The sequence below is a fragment of the Hemitrygon akajei genome, chromosome 20, assembly GCF_048418815.1.
Source record: "Hemitrygon akajei chromosome 20, sHemAka1.3, whole genome shotgun sequence".
Classification (NCBI taxonomy): Eukaryota; Metazoa; Chordata; class Chondrichthyes; order Myliobatiformes; family Dasyatidae; genus Hemitrygon; species Hemitrygon akajei.
Genome location: NC_133143.1, coordinates 68,008,931 through 68,023,885, shown reverse-complemented (window position 1 = coordinate 68,023,885; position 14,955 = coordinate 68,008,931). Strand labels below are relative to the sequence as shown.

The 14,955-nt window shown below is 44.3% G+C and overlaps 1 protein-coding gene across 9 annotated transcripts in view; it reads right to left on the bottom strand.

Moving 5' to 3' along the window:
• thrb (thyroid hormone receptor beta) overlaps positions 1-14,955 on the bottom strand; it is a 236,974-nt gene that overhangs the window by 218,937 nt on the left and 3,082 nt on the right. For all 9 annotated transcript variants that reach the window (XM_073024555.1, XM_073024556.1, XM_073024557.1 and 6 more), the window contains exon 2: positions 1,071-1,178. The gene's annotated coding sequence lies outside the window, so the exon portion shown is untranslated. The remainder of the gene's footprint in view (positions 1-1,070; positions 1,179-14,955) is intronic.

The following is a 14,955-nucleotide window of genomic DNA, read 5'->3' as shown; positions in this document are numbered from 1 at the left end:
TCTCAATCACTCCCTCTGGCAGCTTGTTCCATACACTCAGCACCATCTCTGTGAAACGACTGTCTCTCAGGTCTCTTTCCCCTCTCACCCTAAACCTATGCCCCTCATTTTGGACTCGCCCACCCTGGGGAAATGGCTGTTATCACTCATCTTCTCATAATTGTAAACACTTCCATAAAGTCACTCCTCTTTCTTCTGTGGTCCATGGAAAAAAGACTGAGCCTGGCCAAGCTCTCCCTATAACTCGGGCTAATATCGGTTCTGCATTCTTTCCAGTTTAACCATGTAAAAGGGTGACCAAACCGATACACAATACTCCGTGTGCCTTACCAATGGCTTATGCAACTGCAACATAATGCCCCAACTACTGTACTCTATCAGAATCAGAGTCAGATTCAGGAACAGCTTCTTCCCCTCTGCCATCCAATTCCTAAACGGACATTGAATCCTTGGAAACATAAAAAATTACAATCAGAGATTTTTAAAAAGTGCAAAAAAAGAGCAAAATAGTGAGGTAGTGTTCATGAACGATTCGTAAATCTGATGGCAGAGGAGAAGCTGTTCCAAAAATGTTCAATGTGCGTCTTCAAGTCCCCCCCTCCTTAATGGTAGCAATAAGAAGAGGGAATGTCCTTTCTGGTGAGGATCCTTAGTGATGGATGCTGCCTTCTAGAGCACCACATTTTGAAGATGTCCTCGGTGGTGGGGAGGGAGCAGGCTGAATTTACGACTCTGCAGTTTTTACCCACCCTTTGCAGAGCCAGATGGCAATGCAACCAGTTAGAAAGCACTCCACTGTACATCTGTAGAAATTTGCTGGAGTCCTTGATGACACACCAAATCTCCTCAAACTCCTAGTAAAGTATATGCCCTGACAAACGAAGGCCAGCGTGCTGTCACCACCTCTCTACCTGTGACACCGTTTTCAGTGAAGGACTTTTATGTACGTATTGCACATCTTATGACCAGCTCATGTCATTTTTACGTGCAAATTACCATATTCTGAAGCTTACAGACCAACATTCATAGCAGATAACCTCTTAGCAAATGAAATAAATAACCTCACTCACCTGTGCCTGGGAGATTGAATGAGAAATCACCATGGTATCCCAGCTTCTCAGTCTGGATACAGGGAATCCATTTACCAAGTTATTAACACCGAACTGTGTGGGGCCGCCCTGGAATAAAAGATAAATGGTCTGTTAGACAAAGCATAGGAAAGACCATAGACCCTAAGACACAAGAACAGAGTTTGGTGATTCAGCCCTTCGAGAATACACCAACATTCCATCATGGCTGAGTTATTATCCCTCTCCTGCCTTCTCCTTGTAACCTTTGACATCCTCTCTAATCCTCCACATTATATATACCCAATGACTTGGCCTCCACAGCTGACTGCGGCAATGAATTCCACAGATTCACCACTCTCTGGATAAAGAATTCCTCCTCAACTCGGTTCTAGATGGATGTCTCTCCATTCTGAGACTGTGACCTCTGGTCCAAGACTCACCCCACGATGGGAAACATCCCTTCCAAATGCATTCTAAGTCTTTCAATATTTAATGTTTCAATGAGATTCCCCCCCTCTTTCTACTTAACTTCAGCAAGTACAGGCCCACAGCCATTTGCCTTGGGCCTATTTTATCATGTGCCTCTAAGTGCCCTGAAACCTCATCCTTAACAATGGACTCCAATGTTCTCCCAACCACTGAAATCAGGCTAACTGGCTTATAATTTCCTTTCTTCTGTCTCACTCCCTTCTTAAAGAGAGGAGTGACATTCCAGTCTGGGTGGTGTGGTGGAGATATTGGACGTCTACCAAAGGAGGTGTAAGGTGCTCCTTCCCTCCAATAGCCTGCAGATCACCCTTGGGTAGGGTGTATCACCTGCTTAGCCCCAATCAAGATCACGTGAAGCCATGGGAGCAGGTGGTGGATGATCGTATGAACAGCTGGTGCATATCACAAGTCCTGGTTATATGACCACTGACACCAGGCAGACAATCTCTGAAGAGTATTGATAATGCCTGGGACACCTGTCCTGTAAAGACACCGCCCAGAAGAAGGCAACAGCAAACTATTTTTGTAGAAAAATTGACCAGGAGCGATCATGGTCATGGAGCGATCATGATCGTCCACATCGTAAGACATGGCACATAATGATGACAACGATGGCATTTCAGAAACTAGTAATTATTGAAAGATTATTACTAAATGCCTCCAGCAAGACTAAAAACTTAATGGCCCAGAAATTCTCTCTGTGTAATGTTCAGATTCAGATTTAATTATTTATCATGCATACATGGAAACACACAGCAAAAAGTGTCATTTGCATTAACAATCAACTCTCTAAGGATGTGGTGGGGGCAGCCCACAAAACACAACTAGTATCAAAATAGCAACTGCAAAACAAATCCCTTTCCCCCTTTTTTATTCTCTCTCTCTCTCTCTCTCTCTCTCTCTCTCTCTCTCTCTCTCTCTCTCTCTCTCTCTCTCTCCCTCCCTCCCTCCCTCCCTCCCTCCCCCCCCCCCCCTCCCTCCCTCCCTCCCTCCCTCCCTCTCTCTCCAGGACATGCCTCCCACGTCCAGTCTCAGGCTTTGTCCAGCAGGCTCCCACCTTCAGTATCAACCCCCTGGCCGTGCCAATGACAGGATGCGTAAGCTCCACGCTGAGTGACCTGAACTCATGCCCTCTGCTCACGTGGCCTTCGAGTTTGGAGCAGAATCCGTGGTCACCTGTCCACGTCACACGGCTTCGAATGTGGAGTGGAAGCCTGAGCACATGACTATCCCTAAAAGCTTGGTCATATCGACATTAAGAAAGGGGATGTGCTGGAGCTTTTGGAAAGAATCAAGTTGGATAAGTCACCGGGACTGGATGAGATGTACCCCAGGCTACTGTGGGAGGTGAGGGAAGAGATTGCTGAGCCTCTGGCGATGATCTTTGCATCATCAATGGAGCCGAGGGATCTTCTGGAGGATTGGAGGGTTGCAGATGTTGTTCCCTTATTCAATAAAAGGGAGTAGAGATAGCCCAGGAAATTATAAACCAGTGAGTCTTACTTCAGTGGTTGGTAAGTTGATGGAGAAGATCCTGAGAGGCAGGTTTTATGTACACTTGGAGAGGTATAATATGATTAGGAATAGTCAGCATGGCTTTGTCAAGGACAGGTCATACCTTACGAGCCTGATTGAATTTTTTGAGGATGTGACTAAACACATTAATGAAGGAAGAGCAGTAGATGTAGTGTATATGGATTTCAGCAAGGCATTTGATAAGGTACCTCATGCAAGGCTCATTCAGAAAGTAAGGAGGCATGGGATCATATGGGAAATTGCTTTGACGATCCAGAATTAGCTTGCCCACAGAAGTCAAAGAGTGGTTGTAGACGGGTCATATTCTGCATGGAGGTTGGCGACCAGTGGCGTGCCTCAGGGAACTGTTCTCAGGCCCCTTCTCTTTGTGCTTTTTATAAATGACATGGATGAGGAAGTGGAGGGATGGGTTAGTAGATTTGCTGATGACACAAAGGTGTTGTGGATAGCGTGGAGGGCTGTCAGAGGTTACAGCGGGACATTGATAGGATGCAAAACTGGGCTGAGAAGTGGCAGATGGTGTTCAACCCAGATAAGTGTGAGGTGGTTCAGTTTAATAGGTCATATATGATGGCAGAATATAATAGTACGTAATGGTAAGACTCTTGGCAGCGTGGAGGATCAGAGGGATCTTGGGGTCCGAGTCCATAGGACACTCAAAGCTCCTGCGCAGGTTGACTCTGTGGTTAAGAAGGCGCATTGGCCTTCATCAACCATGGGATTGAGTTTAGGAGCCAAGAGGTGATGTTGCAGCTGTATAGGATCCTTGGAGTACTGTGCTCAGTTCTGGTCACCTCACTACGGGAAGGATGTGGAAACTATAGAGAGGGTGCAGAGGAGATTTACAAGGATGTTGCCTGGATTGGGGAGCATTCCTTATGAGAATAGGTTGAGTGAACTCAGCCTTTTCTCCTTGGAGCGAGAGAGGATGAGAGGTGACCTGATAGACGTGTATAAGATGATGAGAGGCATTGATCATGTGGATAGTCAGAGGGCTTTTTTCCCAGGACTGAAATGGCTAACATGAGAAGGCATAATTTTAAGGTGCTTGTAAGTATGTACAGAGGAGATGTCAGGTGGCGGCAGATACGATAGGGTCTTTTAAGAGACTCCTGGACAGGTACATGGAGCTTAGGAAAGTAGAGGGCTATGGGTAACACTAGGTAATTTCTAAAGTAGGCACATGTTCGGCACAGCATTGTGGGCTGAAGGGTCTGTATTGTGCTGTAGGTTTTCTATGTTTCTAAACCCTAATCTGCCTTCTAACTTCCCCATATCACTGCCCCTAAACCCTACCCTGACCTCTAAAACCAGCGTACTGGAGAAGGCCAACATGAACAGCAGCTCCACCACGATAATGCAACACCCACTCTGATGAATGGGTCAGGTCATTCAGATGCCTAGCTCATATTGCCTCAGAAAGATCCTTTACTCCCTGCTGAAGGAAGGTCAGTGAGCAAAAGAAATGATTCAAGGAAATTCAACATTATATCTAAAAGCTGGGAAGACATTACACTCAATGGATAGACCTGGAGGAACTCTGTTCAAGAGGGAGCTGCGCTAGATGAGAACGAACTCCGCTTTGCTGCAGAGAACAAGCGGCAGCTGTGAAAGAGACCGTACAATCAAACGACCCAACCACTGACCACAGTCACCACCAACTCTTGCCCACACTGCACCAGAACATGTAGATCCAGATCAGCCTCTACAGTCACCTGAGGACCCAGTAATAGACAACCCCTCGGAGGTTAGCACATTCGATTCTTGTGATCACACTGCTAACCCAACCTCTAACTCCTCTCTTTGTCCCCAAAGCCATCCCCATGAACACATGAAGAATGAGACTGCAAACTTCTTGTCCACATTTTCTGCCACTTCAGAACTTCTACTGAGATTCTGTGTCCTCTCTGAGAAGCATTAAAAAACCCTGCAGGTCCTAGAAACTAGAACTACAAAACAGAAAATGCCAGTTAGATCAGTCAGCACCTACAGAGAAATATTCATTTCATTTCAGTGACTTCAGAACCGGAATGACAGGGTGGAGGGCTCCCTTCAAGATATTATCTGAAGATTTTATTTCGATATAGCATAGCGAGAGGATTAGAACATAAAAGCAAGGATGTAATACAGACTCTTTATAAAGCATTCGTCAGGTCACACTTGGAGCATTGTGAGTAGCCCATTATCTAAGGAAAGGATGTGCAGGCATTGGAGAGGATACAGAGCTGGTTCATGAGAATAATCCTAGGAATGAAAGGATTAAGCTATCAGTAGCAGTTCATGGCTCTGGGCCTGCACTCACTGGAGTTTAGAAGAATGATGGGGGATCTCATTGAAACCTATCAAATACTGAAAAGCTAGATAGAGTGGACATGGAGAAGATGTTTCCTTCAGTGGGGGAGAGCACATGCTCATAATACAAGAAAGTCCCTTTAGAACAGAGATGAGGAAAAATGCCTTTAGCCGGGGGTGGTGTATCTGTGGAATTCATTGTCACAGACAGCTGTGGAGACCAAGTCATTGGGTATATTTAAAGCGGAGGTTGATAGGTTCTTGATTAGTCAGGGTATCAAAGGTTGTGGGGATAAGGCAGAAGAACGGGGTTGAGAGGGATAATCAATCAGCCAAGATAGAATGGCAGAGCAAATGATGGGCTGAATGGCCTAATTGTGCTCCTATGCCTAATGGTCAAAAATTGCGAACGTGGCCACCACAGTAGAGGAATTGGATGAGCATATGAGTCACAGATCAGTAGAGCATGGATTCTGGCCCATTGGCCCGACCAGTCCCTGTTGACCATGGTGCCCACCCATCTGGTCCAAATTTCCTGCATTTATCCCATATCTGTCCCAACCCCACCTCTCCATGTACCAATCAAAGAGCTTCTTAAATGACACAACTAAAATCCCATCTTCTCAGATTAACTGTCGTCACATTTTCAGAGTTAAAATAGTCCCCGCTACCCCCATGCTTTATGGGAACAGGGCAACACAGCACTGTAGCAGTTAGCACAACTGCTTTACAACACTAGTGATCAGAAGATCAAGGGGCAATTCCTTGATTGGAAATAAGGAGTTTCCACGTTCTCCCTGTGACTGCATGGACTTCATCCCACATCCCAAATATCGGTTCCTTTCGTGAAAGCAAGAGAGAGCCACGTATACAACATGGAAAGGTGAAGTAGTGTAGTGATTAGCATAATGCTATCACAGCACAAACGATCTGGAAATGCAGCCCAGGCACCATCATATTCTATCTTGCTTTCTTATTGTACCCATTCAAACTGTGTTAAACCAGAATCAATAATTCCATTTCTAACTCCACTTATAGTGTCTGACTGCTGATTTTCCAGTTTTAAATGCAATACTATAATTAAGGGCACTCCAATTATGTGTGCAGCCCAAATAATTACTGCTCAAACTCAATTCTCCAAGTAAGGCAAACTGTTGAAAGCATTTCCAAAACTACTGAGTGTTAACATTTGTAATGAAATACGAGGCACTAATCCTCTAAAAGACCAAAAGGGATACGAGTTAATGAGCACCAGCTGAACTTCACTATTGGGAAGTGACAACTAATTTAAAGAATAGAAATAAATTTGCTGTCATGTAAAATAAAAACAAATTCCCTTTCAAGCTCACAGAATATATTATAGAGTCATTAAACCACAATATATACTCAGTGGCTACTTCATTAGGTACAAAAGATATCTAATAAAGTTGCCATTGTCTTCTACCTCTGTAGCCCATCCACTTCAAGATTCAGCATGTTTCTTTCCATTCTTGATGTTTGGTCTGAAAAACAACTGGACCTCTTGACCATGTCTGCATGCTTCCATGCATTGAACTGCTGCCACATAATTGGCTGATTAGATATTTGTGTTAATGAGCAGGTGTACAGGTCTACCTCATAAAGTAGTCACAGGGTGCAAAACAGAACCCCTATTACAACTGTAATCTAAAATCTAACTGAATTAAACCACCAGCACTGTCAATCTCTTGCGTCTCCTCAGAGCTACGCCCAGCGCAAGGGAAATGATTTATAGTTAACGCAGAAACAAACCTCCTGTATAGAAAAGAAGAGAAATGGAAGGCTAGGGAGGAAGAAAGGGTTAGATTGATCTTGGAGTGAGTTAAAAGGTCAGCTCAACATCATGGGCTCTGCTGTGATGTTCTGTGTCAACGTATGACCTTGACAGTAGTTCATCAGTTGTACTGAAATTCATACTCCGGACAGGATAAATACGTATCCAGTTCACTCCCACAAGGGGGATGGCACGACAGGCTACACTGCCACCCTCAGCATCAGTGATCCATGTTTTGATCCTGGATTTCCAGGGACATCCGTGTGCACTATCTCCTACAACCACATGCTCCAGGTCCCTCCGTGGTCGTTTAGAGCGGAGAGCGCCAGTTAGCCCCTGTGTTGGTGAGCGGGTGGGAAGAGCTGAGAGGATAGGTCACAGGAAAATAAGTGGGAGAATGGCCTCCTCCTGAGGTACTTTCTATATGCCTCTACTTTCTTAGAAGTTGGTGAAGATTCGGCATGCTATCAAGAACTTTGACAGAATACTATAGGTGGACAGTATGCTGACTACATCATGGCATGGTGTGGAAACACTAATGCCCTCGAACAGAAAACCTACAGTATCCCAGTCTATCACAGGTAAAGCCTCCCCACCAGTGAGAACGTCTACAAGGAGCGTTGCCGAGGGATAGCAGCTTCGATCATCAAGCAGTCCCACCATCCAGATCATGCTCTCTTTTCACCTATGTACCTTTTTACCAGCATTGGGCAGGAGGTAAGGAAGCCTCAGGTCCCTTACCACCAGGTATTACTCCTCAACCATCAGACTCCTGAACCAGCGTGGTTAACTTCTCTCAGCACAACTCTGAACCAACTCCTCAACCTATGGACTCGCTTTCAAGAACTCTACCACTCATGTTCTCAATATTATTAATTAATTTACTTATTATTATTTTGTTTTCCTTTTTGTATTTGCACAATTTGTTGTCTTTTGCACACTGGTTATTTGTCTTTCTTTGTGTCTGGCTTTTCACTGATACTATTATATTCCTTTGTTCTATAAAATACGTGCAAGAAAATGAATCTCAGGTTGTATATGGTGATATCTGTACTTTGATAATAAATTCACTCTGAGCTGCGGCTTGTTTCCAACGTTTTCTCTTTTACTATTTAAGTTCCAAATGCTTTCAATTGGACCATGGGAAAAGAGAGACCTTAAAAGCTACTTTGCAGGGCAACCAACTTATAATTATGTTCAGTTTTAGACATCATATTCTGATCATTTCAAACATATTAATCTAGAACAGAGTGACTTTCCACAAATATTTGAGAATAAACTGGACTGAACTAAAAGGGGCAGGAAAATTGCAATTAATCAAATACTTCAAATTTTTTGACCAACATCAAAAGAAAGCATTGCAAAAAAAAAGTATTGCTTGCAAGTACCAAGTAATAATTAGCATGATCACTAATGTTTAATTATTTATAGCCTTTAGATAAGCATCTTTCCTCTCAGGCTTCACCGTTACACCACAGTGAAAGGACAGTGCAATCACCATTCTGTCTACCTGTGCCAACACTTTCAGAGAACTCTTTACTTCTACACTTGTTTCACCATGGACGAGATGGATCAAAGTTCCTGCTTTCGTGCTCTAGTATGCCATGACTCTATCCTGACAGGTCTTTCTGTTCTACAATGCTCCTCAAGGCTCTGCCTTTTTACTGGGCAAGTCCTGTTCTGGTTTAATAGGCCAGAGCGCTGAACGTCATGCTCGCCTGAGTTTAAATTCAATCTGTCATTTGTAAGTCCACTTCCTGTAACAATCAAGAGCTTATTGTAATAAGCCCATAACGCACAAAGACACCACGACCAAAAAATCTCACGAATCCCTCTACTTCCTCAGGAAGCCAAAAAAAAAAATTGGCACATTCCCTTTGACCCTTGCCAATTTCTACTGATGGATCTTAAAAAGCATTCTACCCAGATGCATCACAGCTTGGTACGGCAACCGTTCTGCCCGAGACTGCAATAAACCACGGAGAGTTGTGAACACAATACAGAAGTCAGCCACCCCTCCACGGACTCTATCTACAACTGTCGCTGCCTCAGTGGATGACATAATCGAAGACCCCACACACCCTGGATTTTCTCTCCCCTCTCCCTTTGGATAGAAGATACAAAAGCCTGAAAGCACATCCCACCAGGATAAAGCAGAGTTTGTACCCACTGTTATCAGACCCTTAAACAGAATTCTTGTTCAGTAAGATGGACCCTTGGCCTCGCAATCTCGTTATGATTTTGCACTTTATCATTTACCTGCACTCTTGGCTGGTGGGGGGGGGGGGGGGGGGGGGAAGAGATACGTCTCGACCAAAGGAGGTGTGAGGTGCTCCTTCCCTCTGCAAGCCTGCACGTCAGCCTTGGACAAGGTGTAGCACCTGCTCAGTCCCCCAGTCAGGGTCACGTGAAGCCGTAGGAACAGATGGTGGAAGGTCGTATGAGCACCTGGTGCATATCACAAATCCTGGTTTGTGACCACTGATGCCAGGCAGGCAATCTCTGAGGAGTATTGATAATGCCTGGGCTCACCCGTCTTGTAAGGACACTGCCCAGAAGAAGGCAATGGCAAACCACTTCTGCAGAAAAACTTGCCAAGAATAAGCATGGTAAAGAGACCATGATTACCCATGTCATATGACATGGAACATAATGATGACATCATACAACATGACACATAATGATGATGATGATGCTCTCCATTCTGCACTCTGTTGCTGTTCGCCTTATTCCAGCTCAATGCACTGTGTAATGATTTTGTTCTGTATTTAATATTTTAGTAGTATTTGAGTAATATTGTGTATATATATATATATATATAGGTCAATTAAGCATTCTTGTTCTTTTAAATAATTCATTATGGGTCATATGTATGAGCACATGAATTGTATACTTCATCACACTACCACGTGATATGTGCGAGCCTCCCTTAAAGTGAACACAAAGTTAGACACTCAATTCAGACTCCCGTGTCTTCCTTTGAATTAGTTTAAAGTTCTGAAGTTACAAAACATAACAGATTTGATCTGTATGAAGACAAACTTTTCAAAATACCTTGGTACATGAGACAATAATCAACCAAAAAGACCAGGCAGGCTCAAGGACAGTTTTGATCAGACTATTGGACAGTCCCCGAGTGGATAGGTGGGTAAGTGATAGGCAGATAGGTTCAGAGAAGAGAGGGTAATGAGTCATGCCAATGTGGGGTGGAGGGGCAAGGGTTAACAGCGAGAGATTAATCTCAAAGTGCGCAGGAACATGGGATGGTGAGGGGGTGTATGGAGATAAAAGTTCTTCCAGCAATTTGTTTTCTCACCTGGAAGATTATATTTCCGAATTTTTTCCCAAAAATTGAATAAATAAAGACAGAGTTTCTTAAAAGCAGAATGACAGCATAACAAATATCTTTCTGAAGAGGCACTACACAACACAGCATTGCATTGCAAGCACAAGAAGTTCGATGGATTCTAGAAATCCTGAGCAACAAGCACACACAAACACTGGAGGAATCCAGCAGGTCAGGTAGCATCTATGGAGAGGAACAAACAGTTATTGGTTTGGATTGAGACCCTTCATCAGGACTGGAAGGGAAGGGGGAAGAAGCCAGAATAAGAAGATGGGGTGAGAGGAAGAAGTATTGGATTGATTAGTGGCTTACAGTTCAAATACAGTTCAGAATCCGAGGCCAGTGGCTAGACGTCCAAGTCTGCAAATCTCAGCAGGTCTGCTCGGGAGGTCAAGGCCCAGTGTCCACAAATCCATGAGTCCACTGGAGGGAGAGGCCGGAAGTGGCCTGTCCTGGGATTAAATGACTGCGTATGTGCGTCGGGGGGGTGGAGGGTGGCTTGATTTACTATTGCCGTTTTGTTGCTTGTTGTGTTTTGTGTTGTTCTGCCAAGCACTGTGGGCACTGCTTGACAGACGGAAGGGGTGCACTCTCAACAGAGCGAGAGCGGGAGTTTGCAGGATGGGAGACAATATGGTGAAGTGGGGTTTAAAGACCAGTGAATCCTGTGAGTGTGGTGAAAGGGTGCAGAACATTGAACACGTTCTGTGCAACTGCCCACTCTCACCTGATTTAGCTGACACTGGCCTGCTCAGCATCAACCACACACTAGAGCGGCTGGCTGTCTGGTGCGACAAGCTATAACGACGACTGTGGGCACAGTATGTCGGCACCGGAATGTGTGATGACACTTGCAGGTTGCCCCAGCGTATCCTGATGTGTGTTGGTTGTTAACACAAACAGCACATTTCACTAACGTTCAGGTGATAAATAAATCTGAATCTAATACATGACAGTATTGGATTGATTAGTGACCAACAGTTCACTTATGTGAATATTTTGAACACAGAACAGCACTTGTTTATAACAGCGGGCACTTTCTTTGATGAGAATGCCTATGTAACCAGTGGATTTATCCTCCAATAACACAAGCCCCCAGACAAACTGATTCAAAACCACCCAGTCCTGTGAAATGCTGTAATAGTGACTTTCAAATTCAGATTTATTTTCAGTGATGTAAGCTTTAAAAGTTCTGACCATATACTACCTTGAGATTAATTTTCCTGCAGGCATTTACAGGATAATAAACCAACAGAATAGTTGAAAAACTATAAATAACAAAGACTGACAAACAACCAATGTGCAAACGAAGACAAATTGTGCAAATCACAAAATAAATAATACTAAGAACATGAGTTGTAGAGTCCTTGAAGGTGACCCTGTGGTTCATAGAATCAGTTCACTTTTTGGGTGAGTGAAGTTACCCACACTGGTTCAGGAACCTGATGGGTAACAACTGTCCTCGTATCTGGCATGTACAGTATAACACTGAGAACACGAGTTGTAGAGTCCTTGAAACTGAGCCAGTAGGTTATGGAATCAGTTTAGAGATGTGGTGAGTGAAGTTATCCTCACCAGTTCAGGAACCTGATGGGTGTAGGGCAAGGACTGCCACTGAATTTGGTGGTGTGGAACCTATGGCTCCTGTACCTCTAACGGCAATAGTGAGAAGAGAACGTGGTCTGCATTGTGAGAAGGTGGCTGACGGTTGCTTTTATTTGGGAAAACATAAAGCTATCTGGACAGGGGCAGGACATTTAGAACACACTAAAAGATGCAGCGATACAAACTGTGTCTTCAGTAAAAAAGTTTTCCCCACATCTTCACTTCAGTGTTGTCACTCTAGTAAATACAAACAAGACACTTGCAGACTATTTGTTGTGACGTGCACAGATTATACAAGTAAATATTGTAGACCAAATGCACACTAGGTCATGATGTTGCTCAAAAGGCCTTGTCATTCCCATTACTGACACCTTTTCATTCTGGTCGCCTCATTATAGGAAGGATGTGGAAGCTTTACAGAAAGTGAAGAGGAGATTTACCAGGAGGCTGCAAGGCCATCTATTCCATTGCAGTTTCTTAACTCAACTCACAAGGATTTAACAGCTTTCGATTCTATGTCTCATCTTTCTACTGATCTGAAGCCGCTCTTTACCAACAAAGCTATGCCACCCACTCTGCCCAGATTCCTATCCCTCTGATACAATGTGTAACCTTGGACATCCAGCTTCCAACTACAACCATCCTTCAGCCACGATTCACTGATGGCCACAACATCATACCTGACCATCTGTCCCAGTGCAACAAGATCATCCACCTTACTTCTTCTAATTCGTGCACTGAGATATACCAATGAGTACTGCATTTGATTCTGCATCCCTAATACATTGATACTCACCCTGCTGGCTGCAGTTTTGTCCTATCATCTGCCTGCCCCTGTTGACAGTCTGACTGTATGGTATCTTTGCTTTTTTTTACCATCCGTCCTTTCCTGAGTCTCTTCACTCTGGTTCCCACCTCCCTGACACATTAGTTTAAACTCTCCCCAACAGCTCTAACAAGCCTGCCCACAAGAATATTCGTCCCCCTCGGGTTCAGGTGCAACCCATCTCTTCTGTACAGGTCATACCTTCCCCCAGAAGAGATCCCAATGATCCGAGAACCTGAAGCCCTGCCCCCTGCAGCAGCTTCTCAGTCACACATTAAACTGCCAAATCATCTTGTTTCTACCTTCACTGGCACACAGCTCAGGCAGCAATCCAGAAATTACTAGCCGGGACGTCCTGCTTCTCAGCTTTCTGCGTTGTTCTCTAAAATCTCTTTTCGGGACTTCTTTGCTTTCCTTCCTATGTCATTGATACCAAGACAGCGGCTGCCCCCCCCTGCCCCTCCAAAATTCTATGGATGCAATCCCTGACCCTGGCACCTGGGAGGCAAAATCTGGGTGTCCCATTCACGTTTACAGAATATCCTGTCTACTGAGTCCCTCTCAATACCACTCCCCTCTTCTCCCTCTTTCCCTTCTGCACCCTGCACCCATGGACGGTGCCAAGATCCAGCTCTATGGAACTCTAGCTAAGAGAATAGAAGCTAAACATGTGGCAAGATTAACTCATCACATTCTTTCAGCTTCCGAAAACATTTGAAGCCAGCCAGGTGTTATAAATTATTTGGTTGCAATTATTTGACTAGATTTGATTGATTAATTGTTCAGATAAAAAAAGAAACATGTAGCGAAATGTGTCATTTGCATTAACAACCAAAACCATCTTTGGATGTGCTGGGGGCAGCTGCAAGTGTCAGCACACATTCCGACACCAACATAGCTTACCCACAATGCTCGGCAGAACACACCGCCAACATACAACAGCAAAACAAATGCTCTCTCACCCCCCCCCCACCCAAACATTAGTCACAGAATGCACTCAGTCTCTTTCCCAGAGTTGGGGAATCAAGATGTAGAGAGCAGAGGTTTAAGGTGAAGAGGGGGCAGGATCAATAGGAAATTGAGGTGCAACTTTCTTTTTTTTTTTAAAAACACAAAATGAGGTATCTATGTGGAGTTGCCAGAAACAATGGTTGATGCAGGTACAATAACAACATCTGAAAGACTGTTAGACAGGCACAGGCACTGCTGGAAAGATTTAAAACAGGGGTTCACAACCTTGCAATTTGCGGTGTGGTTTGCACACTGTCCTGCAGCTTTCTCTCCACGAGGTTCCCTCACCCTGCCTCTGCTCCCCGGAATCTCAGAGACCGCAGAGCGCTGAAGCACCCAAACAATCTCCAAACAGCAAAATATGGGCTCCAAAAGTTCCAGAATCACATTCAAGACAAGAGACAAATGTAGAAGACTTGAAAGAAGTGAAAAAATGGCTTAATAATCTATCCAGAAGATGTCGACCAAAGGAGCGTTGTACACAGGCATCACCTTGACTGGAATCTCCTGTGTTTAAGTATCACACAGTGCATTTGAACACCAATCAAAATTAAAATCAGATGATATCATACTTCCTGCTCCAGAAACAGTTAATAGTTTTAATTGCTACCGAACTGCTGGTAAAAATTCACTTAGACGTGAATAAATGGCCACATCTTTATTGCTGTCTTCTTCAGTGTCCATCTAGATTGGGGTTCATAAACTTTCCAAAGCCATCGACCCCTACCATTACCCGAGGGGGCCTGTGCACTCCAGGCTCGGGACCCCTGAAAATAGACACTGTGCAATTCCCACCCATGGATAGAGAGCAGCCCCAGAAGCAGATTGCATCCTCGCTTAAAAATGAGCTTTATGTCTGACCAGTGCATGGGAAGATAGAGTGAAATGAGTTACCCCACACTGTGCTGAGGGTAGCCTGCAGGCATCGCCATGCTATGCTCACTAACCCTAACCTGTAGTCTTTGCAATGTGGCAGGAAACCCAGGTG